Here is a 27,100-nt window from a genome sequence, read left to right as displayed (position 1 = left end):
GAAGTTTGTTTCTTCCGATAAGAAGGCCATAAATTCTTTTTCTCTGAAAGATCTAGGTGTCCTGTGGCTGCAAGTTATCTCGCTGCAAGTCCTTTCTTTTAAACAAAGCATCTTACATAGCATAGTTCTATTTTAACAATTTTTATAACCTAAAACTATATTTAACACAGTACTTAAGAAAATTAATACAGCATTGCTTTCTAATACAACACATATAATATTCATTTTAATATTTGTGAAAAGCCAATCATAAAATACATGCATTTTTCACACCCCATTCCTGGACATCAGGGCTCTCTGCTCCCCTTTTCCCGGCCATTCCATGGCTCCCAGCCTCCAGACTGGCCATTGGCTTGACCCTGGGATGCCCTGGAATGCCTTGGTCCCCCATTCCTGCCTTTCCCAGTCCCCAGCCCCAGCTGTGTGCAAAACCAGAGACCCCCTGAACTCCTCGTTCTCGAACATCCCTGCTGTCCCCACTCTTGTCCCCCCTTTTTGGGAAACCCTGGACTCCCCTTTCCTGGGCTCAAGGACCCCCTGGAACTCCCTTCTACCTCTCCACGTCCCTGCCCCTGTCTCCTGTCCCTCAGCTGTCCCCTGTCCCTCGGCTCTGTGGGGCCCAGGGTGGCAGCAGGAGCCAGGGCAGCCCTGGGGGAGAACAACCCTGAGCCCCAGCCGGGCCAGTTCCCCCAGTTCCCCCCAGGTCACTCCCAGCATGGGCCCTGTGGCTCCCAGTCACCCCCAGGATGGTCCCAGTCACTTCCAGTTACACTCAGTGTGATCCCAGTATCATCCCAGTCACTCCCAGTATGATCCCAGGTGTTCCCATTCAGCCCTACTACAGTTCCAGACACTCCCAGTATGGTTCCAGTCCTTCCCAGTATGATTCCAGGATGAACCCAGTCACTCTCAGTACAGTGCCATTTGCCCCCAGTATGGTCCCAGTCACTCCAAGTCACCCAGTAGGATTCCAGTCACGCCCAGTAGGATTCCAGTCACGCCCAGATACTCCCAGTATTATTCCAGTGACTTCCTTTATGGTTCTTTTGTGATTCCAGTCACTCCTGGTCTCTCCCAGTACATCCCAGTTGTCCCTAATGTGTTTCCACTCACTCCCAGTTGCTCCCAGTAGCTTCCGGTATGATTCCATTTGCTCACAGCCACTCCCAGTCACCTCCAGCATGATTCCTGTCATTTCCTGTATATCCCAGTTGCCCCAACATGGTCCCAATTGCCCTCAGCCTGCCCCTAGTCACTTCCAGTATGATTCCAGAAGGATCCCAGTCACCCTCAGTGTGGTGCCAGTTGCTCCCAGTATGATCCCATTGGTCCCCAGCATGTCCCCATTTCCTCCCAGTGTGATCCCAGTTGCCTCTAGCACAGACCCAGTCCCTCCCAGTATGATCCTACTCTGATGCCATGATGATCCCAGTTGCTCCCAGCTTGGTCCTAGCTGCTCCCAGTTGCTCCCAGTCTGATCCCAGTTGTTCCCAGTGGCCCCTGTGTTACGTTTGGGAATGGGAGGAAATGTAGGGAAGTGATGCAAAGTTTTTTGTGTATCTGACAGTCTGTTGAGCTGCTGAAAAGCTAGACACGCTTTTGTGAAACACACATGGTAAAGACCAAAAAATTCAGAAACTTTTCTTTTCTTTGTTGGTCGGCAGGGAGGTGCTGGGTTTCGGTTTGGGCTTCAGCTCTGTGTCTGGGCTGGGCTGGGCCGTCTTGCTGCAGGCTGGGCTTCTTCTCTATTTCCTGGGCTGCTTGCTGGCTTCTCTCTCCATGGGCTCTGGTTTGGCCGGGCTGGGCTTCAGCAGCTGCCGGGCAAGGAGACAGGGGAGGCTGCGGAGCTTTAGCCAGAGCAGGGCTGGCTGTGGCTGCGAAGATCTCGCTGTCAGGCTGCTTCTTCTTCTTCTTAGCGTGGCTGAGACCAGAGACTTCTGTGGCTGGTGTAGAAAACTAAACACTAACTACAAAGCTGATCTGAACACAACTGAGCCACAGCTTTCTGTTAGTAGTTATTGGTGGGTTAGGTAGGCTTCAGGCGTGATGTTAACTTTTTCAGTGCTTCAGTCTTCTTCTGAGTTAGAGAAAAGAACAACATGCACGTATATTAAAAACAAGATGAAGATATTAAAGGTAATAAAGAAGAAGGTAAGTAAGGCCCAGATGGGAGGGGGAGAAGATGCTTTGTTTTTAGAGCTGAAATCCTCTTGTAAGCTATAAAGAAAAGACTCTTTTCCCTTATAACACATAAAACTATAAGGAAATGAAAGTGTTTGAATTGATATTAGGTAAAGGCTTCTATGTTAAAGTAAGCAGATGTTGAAATAGCTGTAATCTCATGAGAAGTTTGCACAAAGAAAGAGCACAGTCTTGTGCTTCTAAAAATGAAGATCTGTGCTCCCAGAGATGAAGATGATTTTAGAGATAGATAATGAGAACTTTTGCCTTTGAACAGTTCATCTTTAAAACAATACCCCATCAATCAACATAGCCCGTCTCCAAGCTGTGGGAAGGTTTGTAGAAATAAGAAAGATTTTACGATAGCAAGGTTCCCCTGGCAGTTGTTATTCATGACAAAATTGAGAACCACGAGAAAACTGTTTTTTTCCTTTTGTAGAAAAGTCTCCATAACTTTATCAAGAGGGACTTCTCTCCCTAAGTGAATTAAAAAAAGACTCTTTGAGAGGTAGTAAACTGACTAGAAATCTTAAGTTTAGTTTCTTTACATTGTCAGTGAGAAAGAAAAAGTTGTGGGGAGAAGTATTCTAAAAAGTTTGCTTTGATTCTTACTACCTTTTTTTTCTTTTTACTTACTATTATTAAAATTTTTCTTTCTACCCTTTTAAAGTTTTGAGCCTGCTTTACCTTTCTCCTAATCCTATCTCACAACCAAAAATAAGTGTATTAGTAATTAACCAACACCAAACCCACCACATTCTTTAGTGCATTAGCCAAAAAAAATCTCAAAATTAAAGAGATCTTATATTAGCAAACCAAAACCACGACACCCTAGCACAGACCCAGTCACTCCCAGTATGACCCCGGTAGGAATCCACTGTGATCCCAGTCTTCCCAGTTGCCCCCAATGTAGACTCAGTGACTCCAGTCACTCTCAGTGTGTTCCCAGTCATCCCCAGTATGGTTGCAGTCACTCCCAGTATATCCCAGTGGGTCCCACTGTGATCCCTTTTGCCCCAGTTCTGGCCCTGCTGAGTCCCAGTGTGCTCTGATCCTCCTCCCAGTGGGTCCCAGTGCTGGGCACGGTGAATCCCAGGGTGTCCTGGTGTATCCTGGAGTATCCTGGTGTGTCTTGGTATGTCCCGGTGTATCCCAGTATATCCCAGTGTGTCCCAGTGTATCCCAGTGTGTCCCAGTGTATCCTGCCTGGTGTATCCCGGTGTCCCAGTCCATCCCAGCCTGTCCCAGTCCATCCCGGTCCGTTCCCTTCACTGGGAGTGACTGGGATCATACTGGTGGAAAGTGGAATCTTACTGGGCCAAGTGGATGTGACTGGGAATGACTGTGAGTATGCTGAAGGCAACTGGGATATACTGGGAGTGTCTGTAACCATGCTGGGGGTGTCTGGGAACACACTGAGAGTCCCAGCAGGTCCAAGGACACCGTGGTGGCACTATGGAACCTCATGGAACCAAGGGGATCATTGTGGCACCCCTGGAGCCCATGGAACCAAGGGGCCTTGGTGACACAGCGGGGCTTCATGGACTCAGAGACCATTATGGTTCTGTGGGGCCTGATGGAACCATGGAGACCATTGGGACGCTTCAGGGCCTCGTGTCACCAAGGGGGCATTATGGCACCTCAGGGACACATGGAAGCAAGGGACCATTGGGTCTCATGGAACTGAGGGAACATGGAACAGGCCTGGCTGGCTTGGCCTCCCAGGGGCCACTGGACAGCTCTGGCTGATGTTGGAATGTCAAAGGCTGCCTTTCGTCAGCTCCTGGAGCACTGCGGCTCTGTGCTTTCCTTGCTAGGAAAGGAACTGTCAATCTCTTCTAATTACTCATGGCCAGAACTGGGATTTCAACTCCAAATTTTTCCCATAGGAATATTGCCAGGACAAGTGTGGCAGGCAATGTTTTCAGGAGAGTCACCTCCCATCTGTCCCCAAAACACTGGGGAAGGCTCCGTGCTTTCCTCCCTATGAGAAAGAACTGTCCTACTTCTCCAGGCATGCATGGCTGAGATTGGTCTTCCACCTCCAGAATTCCCTAAATCCAAAGACTGCTCCCAAAAAAAATCTGCCATTCCTGACAAGTCTGGCTGGCCTTGGCCTAGTGAGACTCTCACCTGCCTTCCAAACACTGAGGCTCTGTGCTTTCCTTCCTATGGAACAAAACTGTCCTTCTCAGCCAGGTGCCCATGGCCACAACTGGGATTTCACTTCCAGCATTCCCTGTTGTGACAGACTGGAGGAGATTGTTGGCTCTAAACATTTTGTGTGGGAGGGAGGAAGGGGCAGGTCCAGCCTTGCCCTGCCCTGGAGCCCCAATCCCCCCAGAGCCTCTATCCCAGCCCAGCAGTGGCTGCCAGTCCCTGGCACAGCACAGGCAATGCTCCACAGCCACCTCTGCAGCCCCCAGCCCAGCTCCTGAGGGACCAAATGAGCCCAAGCCCCACCTGGGGGAAGGGCCCAGAGAGACCAAGGGGTATTGAAGACTGACCACAAGGCAAGCACACATCTTGACCCTGCCTCCTGTTGTAATTTCTATCTGAACACTGCTGGAATCCAGGAGTTGGTAACTCTGTGTGTGCTCCTCTGTATCTTTTCAGCCAACAAAGCCAAGGGAAGGCACAGTTCCATCAAATGCAAAAGTCATTCCTCTGCTGGATATTAAATCCACTTTCCACAGCAGACAGCCTCAGAGAAATGGAAAGCACCTTCTGTGCCCAGCACAGATCCCAAGGTCCCCCCAAACCCTCCCTGCCCCAATTCTGCCCAGATTTGCTCTTTGCACACACGAGTCACACACTGAAGTCAGGAGCTCCCTCCATGCCCAGAGGGAGGAAAAGAGAGAAAGGGGATGAAGAGCTCTCCTGTGCAGAGCCAAGGTCCAAGTGCTCTGGGATGTCCCAGCAGCATCTGACATGTCCACCATCCCCCAGAGATTTCCGCACAGGAACAGTTTTAGACAAAGGCAAAAGAAAAGGCAATTCTGTGAGATATAAACACAATTAAGATGTTGACTAATATGATATTTATTTCAGCTTCAGAAAGATTGGGCAATTCCCTGAAGCTCAAAGCATGAAACCAGTCAGCTGAAGGGCACTTGAATGACCAGAAAGCACCGGGAGGATTGCTGAGGATTTTTTGGAGGACAATGGACATATGCAACATGTTCACAATCCAGCCTTCATAGAACCTGAGTGAGGTCACCATGCCCTTGAAGGACACAAAAGAAGGAGAACACGCTCAGCAGCAGACGGTTCAGGATGCAAAGGCAGACAAGAAAACCACAGCGAGATGCATGAAGAAGAAAGACTAACTAAAATTAACTGAAATATCAAAATGCGTGCGTAAAAAGGATTTAACCAATCATGTATCAGCTTGAGGGGTGAACAATAGAGAACAGTATAAATATGGCTTGCTTTTTGTAATAAATTGGTTTCCCTTATCATATTAATCATGGTGTGATGTCCCATTAATGATCCTCTGCACCTAGGGACCAGAAATGCATGCAAGCCTCCACCCCAAGAGACATTATGAATTCAAAAAACATGGCCATTAACTGCTTTATACCAACACAGAGTAATGGCAACCAAAATGCAGTCAGAACAGGGTTTTTTCCACTCTCTCTCAAGCCCCACACGTTGGGCACCAAATTTTGTCCTGGTTTAGGGCAAATTTGGGAGAAAACCTCCAAAGGGGCTCCTCCAGAAAGCAAACGCACATTGCCCCTCCCCACAACTGGGTCAGGAAGGATTCCCTGGAGAGAAGTGGAAAGAACCTGTTTATTTAACAGGCAAAGCACCCCCAGCACACAAAATGAACAATACCAGGTGACAACACTCTTTCACCACTCTGAAAAAGATGACAAATTCAGAAAGTCTCTCTTGGGAGTGGTCGCTCTGTTATCAGTCCCTCCGGTGCTGGGGCAGCTGCTGCAGCCACAAGGTGCAAACTCTCAGTGTTTCCCAGGTCCCAGTCCGGAGCAGGTTTGAGTGGTTCCAAAAAAGAGAAAGGAAAAACAGTCCAGGGAAAAATTCGGAGTGCTTAGCTAAACTAAGTAATGAGCAGAAACAAAAGCAAGAGCAAAGCAAAAAGCCAAGCAAAAAGCAAAAGCAGCACCATGCACTGCCCTGTCTCTGTGTCCCGCCAGCCGTGGGGGAGCGGCTGATAACAAAACCAAAACAAAACTTCGCTCTTCAGAGCCAGTCTTGAAGGCACAGAACATAATATCCAGCATAAACAGAACACATGGATGGGGATACAAGCATCATAACGTCACCATAGGACAGTCCTGCACCCAAAATTCTGTCCTGCACCCACTGCTGCATCCTGAGTCCTGTCCTGCACCCCGAGCCCCGTCCTGTACCCAAAATCTGTACTGTCCCATACCCCAAACTCAAAGCTGCCCCCAAACCCCAACCCCACCCCTCATTTATCACCACATTCCTGTTCCACACCTTCTCTTCAACTCCTCCCCCTCTCCCACCCCTGTCCCACCCCCAAATTTATCCCATGTCCCTGATCCCCTCCCTGTTCCCTCCCCAACCCAGCCCTTGCCCGCAGGCCAAGTGGGCGGCAGCAGTAGTGGCAGCTGGTGGGGGCCGGTGGAGTTGGAGGAGCTGCAGCCCCTGAGCCTCCTCACCCTGGACACGCTCCAGAAGTGCATCTTCAGCTATGAGACCCACGGCCAGGAGTGATTGACACCTGTCCCCACTGATCATCTGTAAGAGACACTCTGAGGTTTCCCTCAGCTGCCTCACGACCGCTGTGACGGAGACTGAAGCCCCCTCCCAAGGGCTGAGACTGAGACCCCTATAACTCTAACACAGGGGCCTGGCCGAACTGAAGCCAGATGTTTGCCAAGTGTTGCCTGCAGGTGTGTTCCCTGGACCAAGAAAACAATTGGTCTCACTCACTGCTGAGAACATGGACTGTCTGTAAACTTACCTGTTCCCTCTCGGTGCTTTCAATAGACTTACCTGCTCCCCCCCTTGGTGGAGGACTATAACAGAACCAAGACTTTGAGATTCTCCCTGACGTGACAAGACGGATCTATTGGCTGGACCACGAGGGTTTCATCTCTCCACTGGCAGCTATTCCTCCCCTCTTTCTCTCTCTCTCTCTCTCTCTCCTTTATTCTCCTTTCTAATCCTTCCATCACATCTGCTGTGGGCACTCAACAAGAGGTGCATTTGTTTTGATTAATACCAAAATCCCCTTCCGTGTTGCTTTTGCACTCAGATCAGTTAACAAACCATCATGACCCTCGCTTGTACGAGCGGATCATGACACCATCCTGGTGGCCCTACCATTGTCCCTGCTGGCCATCCTGGTGGCTGTGCTGGCTCTGCCATGGTCCCCACTGGCCATCCTGTCCAATCCCTGTCCCTGTTGGCCATTCTGGTGGCCCCAATGGTCCTGCTATCATCCATGCTGGTGGCCACAGTGTCCCCACATCGTCCCTGGTACAGGCAGCCCAGCGAGTACATCCTGCTGCTCACCAAGGTGGGGCTGGGGTGGTGGCCATGGGGCATGAAAGTGGTCAAGAGAGTGGTGGTGGCCATGGAAGGATTGACCATAGAGGCCAGTAGGATGCTGGTGGCCATGGGAAGCTTGGACATAGACTGGTGGCTACAGGGGAACAGTGGTGGCCATGGGCAGCATTGACCATAGAGCTGGTGGCCAGTGGGATGGTGGTGCCATAGGGTGGTGGCCATGGATGGGATTTGGCCCCAGGTGGCCCACAGACTGGTGGCCCCAGTGGCCCGTGGCTCATCTTGCCTCTGCAGGACGAGAATGGCCGCACCCTGTCGGACGAGGACATCGCGGCTGAGGCTGACACCTTCATGTTTGAGGGTGAGCACGAGCTCCCAGGTGCCACTGGGGAGGAGCCACTCCAGTGTCCCCTCACTCACCCAGTGTCCCCACAGGCCATGACACCACGGCCAGTGGCCTGGCATGGCTCTTCTACAACCTGGCCGGCCATCCTGAGCACCAGGAGCGATGCCGCCAGCAGGTACAGGAGCTCCTGGCTGGCCGGGACACTGCAGACATTGAATGGTGAGATGTCCCCAGGGCCACCCCGGTCATGTGGCTTGGGGACACGATGCCAGCCCCGCTTGTCCCCAGGGACGACCTGTCCCAGCTGCCCTTCACCACCATATGCATCAAGGAGAGCCTGCGGCTGCACCCTCCTGTCACTGCTGTGTCCTGGCGCTGCACCGAGGACATCCCCCTGTGTGATGGCTGTGTCATCCCCAAGGGTATGGCATGGCCAGGGTGTCCCCAGTGTCACCACCCACCCTCATCTGCTGTCCCTAAAGTGGCCATTCCCATCCCACCAGGGGTCATCTGCCTGATGAGCATCTATGGGACCCACCACAACCCAGACCTCTGGCCCAAGCGTGAGGTAGGGCCACCCTATGAGGTGTCCCTGTCACCATGGTGGTGACAGCTGTGTCCCCTCGGTGTGACTGTGTTGGTGTCACCCCAGGTGTTCAGTCCTCTGAGGTTCAGTCTGGAAAACAGCAAGGAACGGTCCCCGTCGTCCTTCATCCCCTTCTCTGCTGGCCCCAGGTATGTGCTGGAGTGGGGACAGGAGTGTCCCCAAATGTCACCCCTGTCCCTGGCTGGGTTCACAGTGGGGTGACAATGGGGAGGAGCAGGGAATAAATGGCAGCATGAAAGGGACAGTATCATGGTGGTGGTGGGGATGTGTTGTCCTTGGCCATGGGACACCCCATGGCATGGACATGTCAACCCATGGACTTGTCTCTAGGCCACTTGTGTCACCATCCACGGCCATGTCCCCCATTTCCTCATCCATGGCCATAGAGCCCCATGTCACCATCTCTATCTGTGACACCCCCCATGCCCAATATCGCCATCCACAGCCATGTCCTTGTCCCCATCCCCACCACATCCTCACCCAGGTCCTTGTCCCCATCCCCACCACATCCCCACCCAGGTCCTTGTCCCCATCCCCACCATATCCCCACCCACGTCCTTGCCCCCATCCCTACCATGTCCCCACCCAAGTCCCACAATGTCACCATCCACGTCTTAGTTGAATGTCTTTATATTTACCCCAATGTTGGGTGAAGGATAATGAAAAATGAAAGAAAATAAAGGCCAAAATAAAAGCATTTATGTGTCCATGCTGGCTGAGTATCCGTGTGCCTGGGCGGGTAGAAAGGACCTTTTCTAGAAAGATTTCCACTCCATTGTCTCCAAAATCCTGGGTTTTGCCCCAGTCAATCACCATTTGGCTGTGGAAGATGCTGGTGGGCCAGAGAGAATTAGAATCATGGAATGATTCAGGTTGGAAAAGACCTCCAACACCATTTGGAATTCTGGATGCCACTCGAAGCAATGACTGGATGCAAAAGGTGAGACTGTTTTGGGGTCGAAAGTAAAAAACTGTGCTGTCCACTATGAAATTCTGATGTCTGTTTGCATCCCAATGGATTTTTCTCTGGCCGTGTCCAAGTGCCCAAGGAGAGCCAGGAAGATGTGGGGACCACCAGCCAGGCGTCTTCCCAACATGGATCACCAGGATCATGGATGACCAAGTCTCCGCCCAGCGAGGGTCACTGTGGACCATCCAGTGGGGGTCCCCAATGGGGGATGGAGTTGAAGCAGCACTCAAAGCTCTTCCTGTCACTGTAGGACACAAAACAACACGAGCGCACACACTGCTGCTCTCAAGGGGAAGAAAAGGGAAGTTTATTTCCTGACTCCAACATTTACAGTTTTCTAAAAGCGACCGTGGATTGGAGGGTGAAAGTGCCACCTCTCCAATGACACTGGACAAACTAACAGTCCATCATATTTTTCTTCTTCTATAAAAGAATGCCAAACAAGAAGTTATTTACAGAAAGTGTTTGAGAAAGTTTGCTACAAGAATGTAAACATTAGAAGGCTCAGAAAATCTTTAAAAATCAAGGCAACACTCTTCCTGCACACAGGGCACTTGTTGGGCATCCCTTACTGCTGCCTCCCTTGGTGTTGGGTCACAGCAGAGTTCTGGGAGAAGTTCTTCCCACACTTGGGACACTGTCAGGGCCTCTCCCCAGTGTGGATCCACTGGTGGGTGACGAGAGTGCAGTTTTTCTAAAAGCCCTTCCTGCAGTCAGGGCAGCAGAAGGGCCTCTATTCTGTGTGAATCTGCTGATGCTTGAGGAGACGGTATCGGCTCTGAAACCTCTCCCCACACTCAGAACACTCATCGGATCTCTCCCCAGTGTGGATTCTCTGGTGGGCAATCAGCCTAGAGTTCTGCCTGAAGCATTTCCCACATTTCCCACACCTGTAAGGCCTCTCCCTGGTGTGGATCGTCTGGTGCAGAATCAGCCTAGTGCTCTGACTGAAGCTTTTCCCACATTCCCCACACCTGTAAGGCCTCTCCCCAGTGTGGATCCTCTGGTGGACACTCAGGCCGGAGGGGTCGATGAAGCTTTTCCCACATTCCCTGCACTTATAGGGCCTCTCCCCAGTGTGGATCCTCTGGTGGGCATTCAGATGGCAGCTCTGCCTAAAGCTTTTCCCACATTCCCTGCACTTGTAGGGCCTCTCCCCAGTGTGGATCCTCTGGTGCAGAATCAGGCTGGAGTTCTCAATGAAGCTCTTCCCACACTCTGAGCACGTGCAGGGGCACTCCCCAGTGTGCATTGTCTGGTGGATGATCAGGCGGGAGCTGTCACGGAAGCCCTTCCCACACTCCCCACACACAAAGGGTCGTATCCCAGTGTGGATCATCTGGTGGAGTTTCAAGCTGGAGCTCCTCCTGAAGCCCTTCCCACATTCTCCACATTTATAGGGCCGTTCATTGGTGGGGATCCTCTGGTGGGCGATCAGGTTGGAGTTGATCCTGAAGCTCTTCCCACATTCCCCACACTTGTGGGGCCGTTCATTGGTGTGGGTCCTCTGGTGGACAATCAGGTGGGAGCTGATCCTGAAGCTCTTCCCACATTCCCTACACTCATAGGGCCGTTCCCCGGTGTGGGTCCTCTGGTGGATGAGCAGGTGGTCGCTCCTGCCGAAACTCTTCCCACATTCCAAGCACTGGTGGGGCTTCTTGCCATCATCAAGCTGCTGATGGACCACCACTTCAGCGCTCTGGCCAGATCTCTGGCTGCCTTCCAGGCACAGGCTGAGTCTCTCCTCCTCGGAGCACCCTGGGCTGGGTTTGCAGCCCCTCCTCTTGAGGGATCTCCGGGGCTTTTCCTCCCCAGTGGATTCCTGTGCCCTGGAGCCGCTCAAAATGGCCTCTTCCACCAGGTTCTGCTGTGAGGATTTGTCCTCCCTGGTCTCCATCCTCAGCTCCTTCCCTGGGGGAGGAAGGACAAGGAGAGGCTGGGATTTGCCTCCGTGCCACAGGGAAGGGGAAGGAGATCCCCCCAGTGCATCCCTGGCTGGACAGCATCAGCAGTGGGGCTGTGCTGCAGCTGGGGCCGTGCTGGGCTGGGAGACGGAGCAGGACAGAGGGGAAAAGGGGCACTGACTTCCTTCTCACCTGCCTCAGTGCCCTGGGGCATCTTCCTCTTCCTCACAGCCTTCTCCATCCAGATGAGGTTTGGGAATGGGAAATCCTGATTTGGGGGAAAAACAAGATGTGAGTGCATTGCCTTCGGAGGTCCCACTGGCCAAGTCCATCTCTAGAAGTCACCGGACATCTGGTGGCCAGAAATACCTCCAAAAATCAAGGAGTCCAAAAACCTCTCCCAGGAGTTCCCTGTTTCCAGTGTCCTCACTTTGGGCTTATGGGGGTCCCTCTTCTCAGAGCTGCTGGGGGGGCTGTGGGGCCTGGGCATTCCCCCTCTCCCGGGTCCTGCTTACACAGGCTGAGGGTCTTTTGGGGGTCCCAGGGGTGAAATTATGATGCTCGTATCCCCATTTGTCTGAAATAAGCTTTGCACCTTTAACACTGGTTCTGAGAGCAGAGAGGGAGGAAGAAGAAGCACGGAGTTTGTTTTCAGAACCTCTCTCACTCCTCCACATTCCTGCTCCTCTCTTGTCTGCAGATGGACAGACAGTGGGACAGAGCCCTCCTTTGCTGTTAGTCAGTTTGAGCTAGCAGAGGAAGAGAAGCTCCCTGGACTGTGGTTTTTGGTTTATCCTTTTCTTTGGACCTGTCTAAACCTGCTCTGGATTGAACACCCAGAAGAGCACCAGGTGCTCACACCTGTGCCCCACCGGGGCTGGGCCACGGCATTTCCAGCACCAGAGAGACTGATAAGAGACTGATAAGAGACTGAGCAAGCCATGCTACAGCTCACGGAGGGACTTTGTGAGTTTGTCATCTCTTTTGGAGCAGCAAGAGATTTTATTGTTTAATACTGTTCATTTTTGGGGCTGGTGAGTGCTTTGCCTGTTCAATAAACAGTTTTTTCCACTTCTCTCAAAGAAAATACTTTTCCAGAACCAGCTGGAGGAGGGGCCACTTGACTTTGCTCTTCTACAGGAAACACCTTTAGAGTTTTTCCTCCCAAAATTGCCCTAAGCCAGGACATTGGCTTTGAAGGTCCCACTGGCCAAGTCCATCTCTAGAAGTCACTGAGTGTCTGGTGGCCAGAAATACCTCCAAAAATCAGGAATTCCAAAAACCTCTCCCAGGAGTGCCCCGTTTCCAGTGTCCTTATTTTGGGCTTATGGGGGTCCCTCTTCTCACAGCTGATGGGGGGCCTGTGGGTCCTGGGCATTCCCCCTCTCCCGGGTCCTGCTCAGGCATGCTGAGGGGGTTTTGGGGGTCCCAGGGCTCACCCTCCCCTGATTCTGTGGAAATTGTTTTTGTGACACGTGCCAATTGGGAATGGAATCAGCAAATGCTTCTATCTGCTGTGTCCAAAACAAGACACAAAGAAAGGTTTTGAAACTTTCTGACCAAATAGACAAATAAAGCATCAAAATCAAAGAAGTATAGTAGAGCAAAAGAGATGAGGCATCAAGACGACTGATGCTTAGAATAAAATAGAGGAAGTTGGGGTAAAGCTAAGAGATATTGTAACAAAGCAATTAAAAGCTTATGTATAATAAAAAGCTTGATGCACTTGACAAATCATGTAGCAGACACCAGTGCAAGGCCTCCCTCCAGACAATCACAAGAAGGATAGCAATCAATGACCACCTAGAAATATTGTGAAATTACTGCTCCCAGCTTATTGATATTTGCTAATTTGGACTAACCAAGCATATTGGAAAATGCTTTGTAGGCTTAAAAACAGTATATATAATTTACTGAACTGTGTGTGCTATGAGTGGAGCAGTGACTCCCCAGCCACCCAGCGCTGCGTGCTTGCTTTAAAATAAAAGGTATAGAAGTAAAATTCACATTCGCTATTGAAATTTTACATCAGGTGTTCCAGGGTCCCCTTTCTCCAGCATCCCCCCACTCTAGGCACTCAGCGCTTCCCCTGCTCCCCTTTGCACTCCTGAGAGATCCAAAAGTACCCCCTTCATCAAATAAATTAAAAATACCTCTCTCAGCGACACCAAAATATATTTGGGACTCAACTCCTGTGAAAAACGCCAATCACTTGTTTTTAAAATTTTAAAAGTTTAATAGTAATAAAATGGTTCTAAAAACAGTAATACAATTAGAGTAATAATAATTTGGACAATTTGAATTAGAACAATACGAGATAACAAATACAAAGAATTATGGATGTCCGGGTACCTTTTTCTGGGCAGCACGAGCCTGAAAAAGGGCACCGGTTAACAAAGATTAACCCTTAAAAACAATAACCCGTTGCATATTCATACACCTCATACATGATGCATAAATTCCATTCAAACACAGGATTCTGTCTGGCCATCATCAACTTCTTCCTTCTAATCCTAACAGCCCCTTTGAGGCGGGAAGAAGTTCGTTTCTTCTGGTAAGAGAGCAAAAAATTCTTTTTTCTGAAAGATTCAGGTGTCCTGTGGCTGCTATCTGATGCGAGTGTCTCATTCCTTCCTTTAAAAAAACCTCACTGACATAGTTCTTCTTTTAACTACAAAAGTTACCTTTTAATTACAAGACTACATTTATTATTAAACTGTTAATACAGCACTACTAATCAATACACCAAAATACATATGGTAAATGTGAAAATGCCTGTATTTTATGATTGGCTTTTCGCAAATATTAAATGAATATTATATGTGTTGTGTTAGAAAGTAATGCTGTATTAATTCTCTTAAGTACCATGTTAAATATAGTTTTAGGTTATAAAAATTGTTAAAATAGAAACGATGCCACTAGGATACTTTTTTAAAGAAAGGACTTCCAGCGAGATAGCAGCCACAGGACACCTGAATCTTTCAGAGAAAAATAATTTATTGCTCTCTTACCAGAAGAAACAAACTTCTTCCTGCCTCGAAGGTGCTGTTAGGATTCAGAGGAAGAAGCTGACACTGACCAGACAGAATCCTGTGTTTGAATGGAATTTATGCATCATGTATGAAGTGCATGAATATGCAATGGGCTATTGTTTTTAAGGGTTAATCTTTGTTAGCGAGGGTCCTTTTTCAGGCTCATGCTGCCCAGAAAAAGGTACCCAGAGGTCCGTAACTCTTTGTATTTGTTGTCTTGTATTGTCCTAATTCAAATTGTCCAAATTATTATTACTCTAATTGTATTACTATTTTTAGAACCATTTTATTACTACTAAACTTTTACAATTTTTCACACACCATAAGCACACGTACCTTTCCTTAAAACAATGCTTGCTTATTTCGAATACAATACCTGCTTGTAAGCCTTAAAACACAACACACAGAGCTCCATTCTTAAGCTTTAACCTTCCTAATATCTTGCTTGTCGGCGGAAGGGAACCAGGACATCAATTTGATCATCACAGGCTCGATTTTATTGATCAGTATGGCGGGTTAAATACAGTTCATAATGAGCTTCATACATATTGCAAAAGTTGAGCTCAGGATTGGTCAGTTACATATCAGCACCTACGCCTACTTCTACATTCCTATGGTTCTACTTTTGATACTTTCTACATATTCTTAGGATATATTCAGGACTAATCTCAACTCCCTATCCTCATGTTGCAGCAAGGTCGCTGCTGACTCTTCCTTTCAGCTTGCTGACTGCTGACTTTTCTCCTTCAGTTTAACCAGTGGCATTATATCAGTGTGGCCTTTCTCAGCTAACCAATTATTAATAATGCTCTCCACATTTCCCCCGTTTTCTTCTTGTGCAAGGAGATTAGTTTGCCATGTTTTTGCTATTGTACGACTGACCATGTTTTGAATACAGTTAAAGATACAAGGCAAAATAAGCAAAAACAGTAAGATTACACCCAGCAGTCCTATAGCATAGATCACAAGGTTCCTCAGCCACGGTCCGAGTCCCAAGCCTTTAAGCCATTCGTCAATTCCTAAACCGTCTTCTTCCTTAAGTTTGTGAAGTCCCTGTTGTAATTCTTTTATCTTAGTGTGAATGGACACTGAATGATCAGACAGATTCATGCAACACATTCCCTCAAACTCTTCACATCCATGTCCTTGTGCTAAGAGCAAAAAATCTACAGCAGCTCTATTTTGCAAAACAGCATGGTTAACACTTTGCACATCTGCAGTTAACATGTCTAGAATTTGTGATGTCTTGTTCAGCTCATCCCTTGCCCAGCATCCTAATTGTTTTGCCAAATTCATGGCTTTATTGGCAGATCCTCCTGGTAAGATAGTTGAAACCACCACCTGTTTGAATGTGCCCCAAAACCGTGGATCTCCTATCTTGCTGCAGTCTAAGTCATGTATGCTACGTTTTCTCCTGTTTGAATTTTGACTCAGCTGCATTAGCAAGGACACATTAGGATGAAACAGTGACAATTTTCTCAAAAAACAGGGTCCACCCTGTGGTTTAGCTGGTATACCATTCCATGCCCTGTCTCCACAAATCAAAAATATTCCTGTGGGTAATTTCATTGGTGCTGTGATATTTGTGCCGTTACATTGACTGTAATGCTGTGGAGAGAATTCACTCACATTCAGGGATGAATCTAGGGTGGCCCATGTTTCTTTAGGTTGGTTTAAATTCTGAGCACCCGAAAGTTTGAAGCTAAACCATCCACCAGCTGTAGTGTTAGATATGCTGGCATTTGTACTTCCAAAAAGATCCAATTCTTCAGGAGGAGAATGCAAAGAGGTGTTAAGTGATTGGATTAGTAAGCATTGACGATAGCCATCACTCTGACCTGCAGTATACCCTTGTTGCACCGGCAATGTGATGTTTGACATGTTAGACATACATAAGGTTTGATTGTTTATCAAACTACAAAATTCTCCAGGAGACCACACCGGAAGTCCCACCAGGCATGTTCGAAATGGGTTAGTGACTCCTCCAAGGCTAAGACAAAGTGATGATTGGTTAGTTTGATTAGCAAGTGTCACCCATAAATTTTCCCTTGGTTGACTAAAGTGTGTTACTCCTACTGCTTCACTTGCTACAGCATTGAGCAGTATAACAAAAACAAACCTCATTTTTCTTCCTGCTTGCTTTGCTTCTCCTTTTCTTCCTTCTGCTTACATTGTTTTTCCTTTCTTCGCTGTCTTTTCCCTGGTTTGCTAGATTGTCTATTGTAAGGCTGAGTCAATTCTTGAATATACTGATCTAATTCTAAATCAGCATCCTTGCTCACAGGTATAGCATGAGGTAAGTTTGAAGGCAAATCAGCTTTGCAGCGAGCTGCTATGATGCGTGAGGCTTTAGTAATTTCTAATATTCTAAGGTTTTCCTGTAACTTCCACCTAAGATATGCTATAACCACTTGTTCTGCACTCTCAAAGAGCTGTAATCCTGTCCGTCCTGGCAGGCCAGTACTTTGTTCAAGAGCTCTAACCCAGATATGATTTCGAATCCACTTTCCAAAACAAGATGTACACCATAAATATCCCAATGACTTCTGTGAATACCAATAAACCTGATTACAATCTGCACAATGCAAAGCTACCCATGCATAGCATTTATCTTTATCCTTTTTGCAAACATAACAAGGAAGCGAATGTAAGTAAGGACCAGTATAAAATTCTGGTTCTTCAACCCAAAGCAACCAATTCAATGGTGGTGATCACAAAGCCTCTTCAGCCTTTTTACTATATGAGGCTAACAGCTCAAGGTCTTTCTTTTACACAAGGTGTATCTTATTTCGTAATCGTAGTTCTTGTTCGTTATCCTCCTCAACAACTATATCTTCCTGAGGGTCCCAAAACTGTAAAAGTGTTCTAATCATAGAAAATTAATTAGCAATCACTGATACCCCTATTCAAATGAGACCGTTCTCTTTTTTGCCTTCTTTTTCTTATCTGTCTTCAATCTTGCTGCTCCTAATTTCACTGGTCCTGCCACTTTCAAACTTAATTTTTTCAACTTATCAATGCAGCAATCTAATGCTCTATCAGGATCCCCTTGGAAGGGTCCTACAACTGAATGCTGTGTTAAAGGCACTAATTTCCTACACCTTATAGAAACTATACGTGATTTACTTTGAACCTTAATTCTATTCACAATACATTGTATTTCCCATCGATAATAAGCAAGAACCTTCTGTTCAGGAGACTCATAAAGATTTAAAGCTATATATGCGTTTTGCCCTGTTTGTCTCCTTAATTCATCTTGCCAGCTTTTTCCCCACGTATGCTCGTGTTCACAAGTATGACACCACAAATCCCGTAATAATGATTGTTCTATCCAAAAAGTTCTTTTACAACCCCCACAACGTAGAGCTATCCAGGCAGCACAATGTGGATTGTGACAGTCAAGGCAATGTAGTTTCGCTGGATCTGTTAAGTGAAAAGTTGATATTGAGTCAATGAAACCAATCAACTCCTGGGCCATCCGGTAGTGACGTGTCAGTGCTCTGTCCACTGCTTCCGAGTACCCCTTCAATTGTAACAGTAGTGGTTGTAGGACTAGAAGCAGTTTCTTCCCCAGTGGCTCCCTGTCCTCCTCCGTAAGGCGACTCACCAGAGGCTGCATCAAAAACAGGTTTAGTCCACTTAGCAGGCACCCACAAAGGCCCTGTAGGTGAGGAAACACAAAGATACCCCCGACCCCAATATAATACTTTTGCAGGTTTTTCCCATAATCCTGTACTCGGGTTCTTATACTTAACCAAGACCTCTGTTTCCTTAGTATTTTCCTGACCTGACCTCGGATGATGTTTCATTGCAGGGGGGGTATCATCTTCCCCAAAAATGCATAAATGATTAATCACATACAAAACCTTAGCCAAACATGCTTGTGGATCTGCCAAATCTTGATGTTTGTCAATATACTGCTTAAGGGTACCATTTGCTCTTACCCGTAAAGCCTTCCTTAACTGTATCAGTAACTCATACAATCGTTTATTATTCACTTCCTTAATTGCTGCTTCCTCTATTCGTTTGACTACTCCTGCAACATACATAGAGTCTGTGACCACATTTAAAGGCTCCTGTAAGTTGGACACCGCCCATACTACTGCTAACAATTCCAAAGTTTGTAAGCTATCTGCAGGGTCTGCTGTGAGGAGTTGATGCTTCCATTGTCCCTTTTCTTGCCAGGTAACAGCAGCACGCCTTGATTTCTTTCCTGCATCTGTAAAAGCTGTAATAGCTCCTTCTATGGGGTTTTCTTCTCTCAAAGGTCGAGTGATCCAGTTCCATTCTGTCATCCATTGCAAAACTCTAGGCACTAATTTACTAGTCTCCACTTTAGCAGGTGACATCAATAATGCTTCTTGTAAATTCTTTGAATTAATCAAGTACCAGTCCAAGGTTTCTTTTTCCATAGGTAATCTAATAGTAGCAGGTCCTCTACCATCCACTTCAAGAATTCTGAGACGCCCCTTTTTGATTAATGCAGCCAATTGTTCAATTTTTGAAGATATTGTTTTCTTATGCTGTAGTGGTGGTGATAACCATTCCAACACCCGTATCTCCCCCGTTTTCTTTTGCAACTCAGAGAGAGCACCAAGCAAGTGGCAAGGGCTATTCCAGATAGTAAGGTCAATGGGGTGGTCGAGTTGTCGACGAGACACATACCCTTGCTGTACACAGTTACTAATTTGCTGCAAGGCAAGACGATGCTCCTTTGTCAGGTGTACAGGAGTAGTAGGGTCCACACCTTTTAACAAAGGCCGTAGGGCTTCTAATAAGTGATTTGGTATTCCCACAATAGGCTTCAGCCACTGTAAGTCTCCCAGCAACTTCTGTGCATCATGTAGAGTTTTAATGTCCAATTGTAATTCCAATTTTTGTGGTATCACTATTTGATCCATCAAAGTCCATCCCAAATATTTCCAGGGCTTTGTAGTCTGAATTTTCTCTGCAGCAATAACAAGTGAATATGCAGCAAGAGTATTTTTAATGGTATTAATCTGTAAAGAGGAGAATGGCTGTTGCTGTGCAAACAAAATATCGTCCATGCAATGATATATTATAGTTGCTGGCCATTTACGACGTAGTGGCTGTAATGCTGCATCAACATAAAGCTGACATAAAGTGGGAGAGTTGCGCATGCCCTGCGGAAGAGATGTCCATTCAAATCTTTTATCTGGTTCCCCACGATTTATTGCTGGTAAAGTAAAAGCAAATCTCTTCATGTCATCAGGATGCAGGCCAATAGTGAAAAAACAATCCTTTAGGTCAATAATTAAAAGTGGCCAGTGTTCTGGAATCATAGCTGGATTTGGAAGACCAGGCTGTAAGGCCCCCATTGGTTCCATTTGGTCATTTACAGCCCTCAAATCATGTATCAAACGATATTTCCCTGATTTCTTTTTGATTACAAAAATAGGTGTATTCCAAGGGCTTGTGGACAGTCGTAGGTGTCCCTTTGTATATTGTTCCTGTACCAATTCATGGGCATGCATAAGACTCTCCCCTTTTAATGGCCATTGCTTAACCATCACCGGTGTATCCGTTTTCCAGGTGAGTGGAATGGGGAAAGTCCAAGCAATGGCAATTACCCCAAAGGGTGCTGATTAGTTAACACCACTCCCAATTGTGTTAAAATGTCCCTTCCAATTAAGCAGGAAACTGTAGGAGGCAGTTGAACAATTGAAAACACAGCAGATATTTGTTGATTCTCAATGCACACAGACAAAGATGGCGACCTGCTTGCCAGTGTAAATCCTCCCACTCCTGTGAGCATGTTTGATGAAGGAAATAGAGGCCAATGTTGTGGCCATGCTTCTGGAGAAATGATGCTAGTATCTGCTCCTGTATCCAATAATCCATAAAGGGTTATGCTTTGATGCCCTTAGGTAATTTCAACCTTTTGCTTTGGTCTATTTTGTAAATCCACAGTTAAAAGTGTAACACCAGTAGAGCCAAAACATTTTTCATCCCGTGCTTGCCCAGTAAATGATTGCATTCCTGATGTCATTTGTGACAGTGGTACCAATTGAGCAATGCGTTGTCCTTTTGTAATTTTAATCGGAGGATAAAGGGTGTAAGCCATAATTTGTATTTCCCCTGTAAAGTCCGCATCGATAACACCAGGCAAAACAAATAATCCCAACATAGTTATAGAGGAACGTCCCAGCAATAATGCTCCACATGTTCGTCCATTTAATATAAGAGGACCCTTTACTCCAGTGGGTATCCTCTCAGGCCGGTTCGTCCTTAGTGCGACGTCTACTGCTGCTGGTAAGTCCAAGCCGAGGCTCCCGGTTGTTGCGGGTTGCAGACAGAAGGTAGCAGCAATGTCACGGCAGCTGCTGGTGTCTCCGATGTCACGGCGGCAACTTGTGTGATGAATGGTCTCGAGCCTCCTTGCGTGAATGCCAGTGAGCCATTTCGGAGAGAAGCAAGAGCAGCTAACACCTGATTTTGAGTGGACTCTGCTTGCTTTTGTAACCCTAATCCTAATTCGTTTAAGGCTTCTGCTATAAATGCCTGTGAAGTTGTTCTATCGATAAAATTTCCAAATAATTCTTCTCTACCTTGTTTAATGCCCATATAAGCCGGTAACCCTCCTGGCTCTTTAACCATATCTATTGCAGCACGCACTAACCACATAGACTCTCTAAGTTTATCTTCTCCCGATATCATCTGTGCCTCTGTCCGCAAATATGCCCCTAAGCCCATCAGCTCCTCTACTGTTACTCCATGTAATGGGTCTTCCTGGGCTCGTTGTACAGCAACCGATTCATTTACCAACGCTTGCCAATGGGCGTTAAACAATAACTGCTGATGCTGAGTGAATATCAACCGAACTATTCCTCTTAAATCATTAGGACATAAAACCTGAGTATTAAAAAGATAATCTAACATTTGCCTAAAAGGTTCACTTTTTACTCCAAACTGACTAACCGTAGAACGTAGCTGAGTTAACAGCTTCCAATCTAAGGGAGTATATTCTGCTATATTATGCGTAAGGTTTCCCTGTGCATCATACTGTGGTGTGTATGTGACTGGACATGCAAGACTAGAAGCTATTTCCACCGCCTCACCATCCCCCATTTGCATTACTTCTTTCGCCAAAGCAGCCCAAGCTTCCCTCCTCTGTTTAGCCATCTCCCCCCATGGATCACGGTGCGCCCCTGGGATGGGATCTGGCTCTTTAAGGGTGCTATGCTGCTGGCGCTTCGGTGCAGACACCGAGGTTTCGCGCGGGGGGGGGCCCTGAAGCAGGGGCTGGCTCGCACGGGGGAAGCGGGAGCCCCCCCTCCCCCGCTGGAGCTGACAGTGAAACCGGAGCCGACTCAAGCGGAGCCGGCCTGCGGGGGGCAATCAGCCCCCCCGCTGGAGCCGGCTCGGGCGGGGGAATGGGCCCTTCCCCCGCCGAAGCTGTAACCGGAGCCGGCTCACTCGGGGGAAGCAGCGGAGGCAAGGCTGGCGGCGGAGGCGAAGCTGGCTTGCTCCCACCCCCACCATCCGACCCGCCTGAAGCTCGTGGCGGAGGCAAAGCTGGCTTGCCCCTACCCCCACCATCCGACTCGCCCTCCCCCTCTGACAGGAAAGGTGCAGACGGTTCCACTGCGCCTATAGAGAAATCCTCCACACCACTTTGCTGGGGACTCTTAGGCATAAGTACCTTAGTTACAGAAGGTGCCAGGGGATCATCTTCATGACCATACCCTATATTCCTCTTATGAGCTTCTGTTGCCGTTTCTGCTGCCTTTCTCTCAGAGACCTGCTGAAGTAACGTGTTATACACCACCCGCCATAACTTCCTGAATTTCTTTGCTGACTTATCATCGTCTAGTATTGTATCCCACAATATTTCCCCAAACATCTTCCACTCTGCTAGCTCATGAACTGCATGAGGATTAGAAAAGATACCCTTAGCATGGCCATAACCTAATAACCCTGGTAACTCCTTTTTTAAATCTATCCCTTTTATCCCACGCCGCTCTAAATAGGCGGTAAATAAATCATATGCCGCTTGCCTATCCATACCTATTAATCAGCGCGCGCTGTTGCAGCTCTCCAGGCTCCGGCAACACGTATTGGCTTAAGTCACAGTTGTGAACCTTAAGGGTGCTTCAAATTCCAGCACCGTCCCAGCTGCAAGGACCCAAATCCAACTTCCTCGACCGTGGCGTAATCCCTTTTTCTTTTAATCCGAGAAAAACGGCAGAGATTCGGTTATGCCCGCATTCTCCACCATTTGTCGGCGGAAGGGAACCAGGACATCAGTTTGATCATCACAGGCTCAATTTTATTGATCAGTACGGCGGGTTAAATACAGTTAATAATGAGCTTCATACATATTGCAAAAGTTGAGCTCAGGATTGGTCAGATTACATATCAGCACCTACGCCTACTTCTACATTCCTATGGTTCTACTTTTGATACTTTCTACATATTCTTAGGATATATTCAGGACTAATCTCAACTCCCTATCCTCATGTTGCAGCAAGGTCGCTGCTGACTCTTCCTTTCAGCTTGCTGACTGCTGACTTTTCTCCTTCAGCTTAACCAGTGGCATTATATCAGTGTGGCCTTTCTCAGCTAACCAATTATTAATAATACTCTCCACACCTGTAGCCTACTTACAGTAGTCGTTGAATATCTCTGGTGCATCCAAGACCCGTTCTGGCTTTGAGGGAATATATCTGCTCTTCTTCCTGCTCAATCCAGGTGCCATTTTCTGACTGTAGAGCACTTTCAGGTTATTCTGATAGTCTGTGTGCAGGGGAACAGGTTTGTTAACCTGAGTTAGTTTCCTCCCAGCTGAGTGCTGCTCACCCAACTAGGAATCCCTTGGAGTGAAAATAAAGTCCTAAGAGAAACACTCACAAGCCTGCAGTGCACTAAAATCACTGGCAGAATGAACTGCTGAGCAGGGGTGAGCTACAATTTCCTCATTCATGGAAACAAATTTAACAAACACTTGGGTTTTTGAATCCCATTATATTTAGTTGCAGTTTAAGCTAGAAAGTGCACAGCAGAGGCTTTGATGCTCTTACAGACTTCATGAACGTTTGGAACCTGCAGTACCGGTAGCTGTCACCGACATCTTTCCATAAAAATCCTTTCTTTAGGATTTTTCCCCCTTCTGAGAAGCTGTGGCCTCAGCAACAAAAGGTAAACAATGGTTATCTGCTGCTGGGGAATGCAACAGGTGGATGCGTGATCAGTCTTGGGTGAATGTTTGGATTTACTGACCACTCACAGCTGAGCTGGGTCTCACCCTCTGCTGAGAAACAGCCCTTTGTTTATTCATTCTTTTCCTATTCTTAGCTTAGCTAGCTTCTGAGAACTTTCCTTCTATTTCTTTTAGTATAGTAATAATGTAATATATATCATAAAATATTAAATCAAGCCTTCTGAACATGAGGTCAAGATTCTCATCTCTCTCTCCACCCTGAAGACCCTTGCAAGCCCTGTAACAGGTGACCAACTGGCAGTCATAGCAACTCTCCTAAATAAATTCACTTTAACTGTTATGCCCTCCCTCGACCTCAGGAACCTTAAGAAAGGAGACTCCAGCCTGTACAGCTCTCAGAAACCAGTTGATTTCTCCTGTGACCACACACAGAGCCTCTGTGTTGCTGTTCCCCTGACCTGATCCCTCCTGCTGATTCAGCTCACACGGAGCCTGTATCATACCTTCTGGAGCATTCTGTGGTTTTCCTCTGAGGTGGAGGATCTTTGCCTCTTCCACATCAAAACCATTCAGATTCACTGCCCAGGCTTTCTGTTGCTCCTACAGAGACAAATCACCCTCAGTGCAATGCATTTAAAACAATTCCCACAGTTCAATTTAAACAGACATCTAAGTCCCCTTCTCTTAGAATCTGAAGATGTTTGACTGTGCTGCAAGGGTCAGTCACACAGAGGCAGGTCAAAGCAGTTTTCCTCAGACTTTCATACATTGTCCTGCTCACATTTTCAAACAATGGCAAATTCAGTGTCATTGCCAGAGGGAAAAGCCACAGCCACAAAGCGACCAAATGCTTCATAAACAGATTTCAGAACACAGTGTAAAACATTCCAGAAGTGTTCCCTGTGGAGACCTTGTCCTAGAATAGCTACCACCAGCAGTTTCACTTTGCATAGGCTTACAGCTTTGTGTTTTTGTTGCCTGCTACATTTTAAAGCCTCGTTAGTCAAAAGCTAAATTTTGCTACCAGAAGCAGCATAGGCTTCGAGTGCATGGCAGTCTCTACAGCTTCAGTCTCATCCTAGGCTCCTGAAGCCCAGAGCTGCAAGTAGTGATGGCTGGGACTTGTCAGTGCCGTGTGCCCCCTTGATAGAACCTATTGTTCACTGCTCTGTAAAGGGGCAGGAAGGAGTAGCGGTTTTTTAAGTAATTGTAACTTAGCAACATGCTCACCTTCTTGGTAGGGGAATCCTCAGCAGGGTCATTCTCTTTGGTTAGGAGGAAATTTGCCATCTCCATCTGCATAGTGCTGCGTTTGGGAATGTAGCGATCCCCCCCAGCCTTTGTGGGGGTGCTTTGAATTTTGGATCCAGATTTACCTGCATTCACATATGAAAATATTGTCTTACAGCTATTTAACAGCCTGTATTTGAGCTTTCACGGGAGCAAACCCAACACTCTTCCACATCACACCCACCAGACAAGTAGGACTCTGAGGTCTCATGCCACCCAGTCCCAACTAACTTATATTTTCCTCCCTGCCACCAAGTTGGTTAGGGACTGTGTGGTGCAACTCCTTGGGTCTAGTGCAACAATTCCAGAGTCCAGAGATAAGGGGAAGATACAAAAACGCTCACAGGATGTAAAGCTGTCAGCTGACAGTCCTGCCCACACTCGTCCTAGCATACAGCTGTGCCAGCAAGGCTCAGCTGGCCGAACAGCATCTCGCCAGCCCCAGTGCTCAGAGCTCTGCCCCTCATGCTGGCAAGGAGGTGGGTGGCTGTCAGGAGCACAGTCCACCTCCTCCTGCCTGAGCAGCAGCCGGTAGGGCAGCGTGGCAGGGAGCCCAGAGCCCCATGGCTACGGACAAGCAGCCTGGGCCAGGCTCCCGCACTCAACCTCTGCCGCCGGTGGCCGGCGATCACCGGGTGTCTTGGACGGCGTCTTGCTGGGGCTGTGGGAGCGACATGCCGGCTTTATGGGGGACACGCCGACGGGGCTGGGCCCGGGGCCGCTCTCCTTGGCCTTGCGCTGCCATGGCGCAGGCGGTGCGTTCGGGATCAGCGTGTCCAGCTTCAGCAGCCCGTGCAGGTCCGCCTCCAACAGGAACTGCGCCGTGGTCCTGCGGGCGGGCAGGGTGAGCCGTGCCCACCGGCCGGGCTGAGCCTACTCCGACTGCCCCGCCGGCCTCCCCACCACCGGACCGTGCAAGCGCTCCAGCTGCTCCTCCCCACTAAGGGACACCCCCACTATCCACAGCCGCTCCTCGGGACACCCCATCAGCCGATACGCCCTCCCTCCGCTTCTCGGGGGTCCTTGATCAGGCAGCACCCCTTCCAGCCGCTCTTTGGGGCTTCTTCCGATAAGCAACATTCTCCCTTCCCCTGCCTTTCAAGGGCAATCTCGTCCCTGCTCTTTCTCCTCCCCACCGTGCTTTGCCTCTGCCCTGTGCCCCTGGGGCTGCTCTTGGCCAGGCAGCCTCAGTGGGAGCCAGCACTGGCTGCAGCCCCAGCGGGCCCCCCCAGGACAAGGCCCAGCAATTAGGAGGCCAATGAAAGCTCTGGGCAGCAGCAGAACCCTCAGCAGAGTTCTTCGGACAATCAAGGACTGGCCACCCCTACACTGCAACCTCACTGGGAATGTTTTCTGTCTGACGTAGACTTTCAAAAGAAGCTGTTTGAGGGAAAGGTGAACTAAACACTCACCCTTTTCTCTTCCAGCAAGTCCAACTTCGGACAGAGCATAAGATGAAGATCAGCTCCAAGACAAGCAGGCCTGCCAGTAACCCTAGCCAGAAGCCTGTTCCCTGACAGAAACCCCTTCCAAGGCCCTTCTGGGAATCAGGAACATGTGCTGTGGTTCCAGCTGCACCTGTGGGAGCAATGGGGAGCGTCAGCCCGTGCTGTGCTGCACTGCTGAGCTGGCAGCACGGTGGATGCGGGCAGGACATTCTCCGTTTCCCCCAGAGCTGGGGCCTGCAGGCACCTTGCCACCCCGTGGCACAGGCTGTGCCACCCAACAAAGCCCAGCAGGCCGAGAGGAGAGCCCGGGCGCAGCAGGAAGCTGAGAGAAGGCCCTGCTCTAGAACGGAGGGAGTTCCACCAGAAGCAAACAAAGATGGTAATTTGAAGACATTCCCACTGTGCTCAAAATTTGTCTGAGAAGATTAGGACGTGAGCTTGTCATAAATCCCAGGAAATAACTGGGAAAAGGTTTTATGTATGTTGGTTGTGACTAGGTACAAAGCTCCTGTGGGAAAAGAGCCTCTGCAGCAGGCTGGCTGGCTGAAGGGGTCTTACTTCTTCCTAGAATAAAGATTACCACTGAAATGCAATTTTATTTTTTATTGTATAAGGGGAAAATATTTTCCAGAC

The sequence above is a fragment of the Melospiza melodia genome, chromosome 7, assembly GCF_035770615.1.
Source record: "Melospiza melodia melodia isolate bMelMel2 chromosome 7, bMelMel2.pri, whole genome shotgun sequence".
In the NCBI taxonomy this organism is placed as follows: Eukaryota; Metazoa; Chordata; class Aves; order Passeriformes; family Passerellidae; genus Melospiza; species Melospiza melodia.
Note: the sequence above shows the minus strand (reverse complement) of the source record.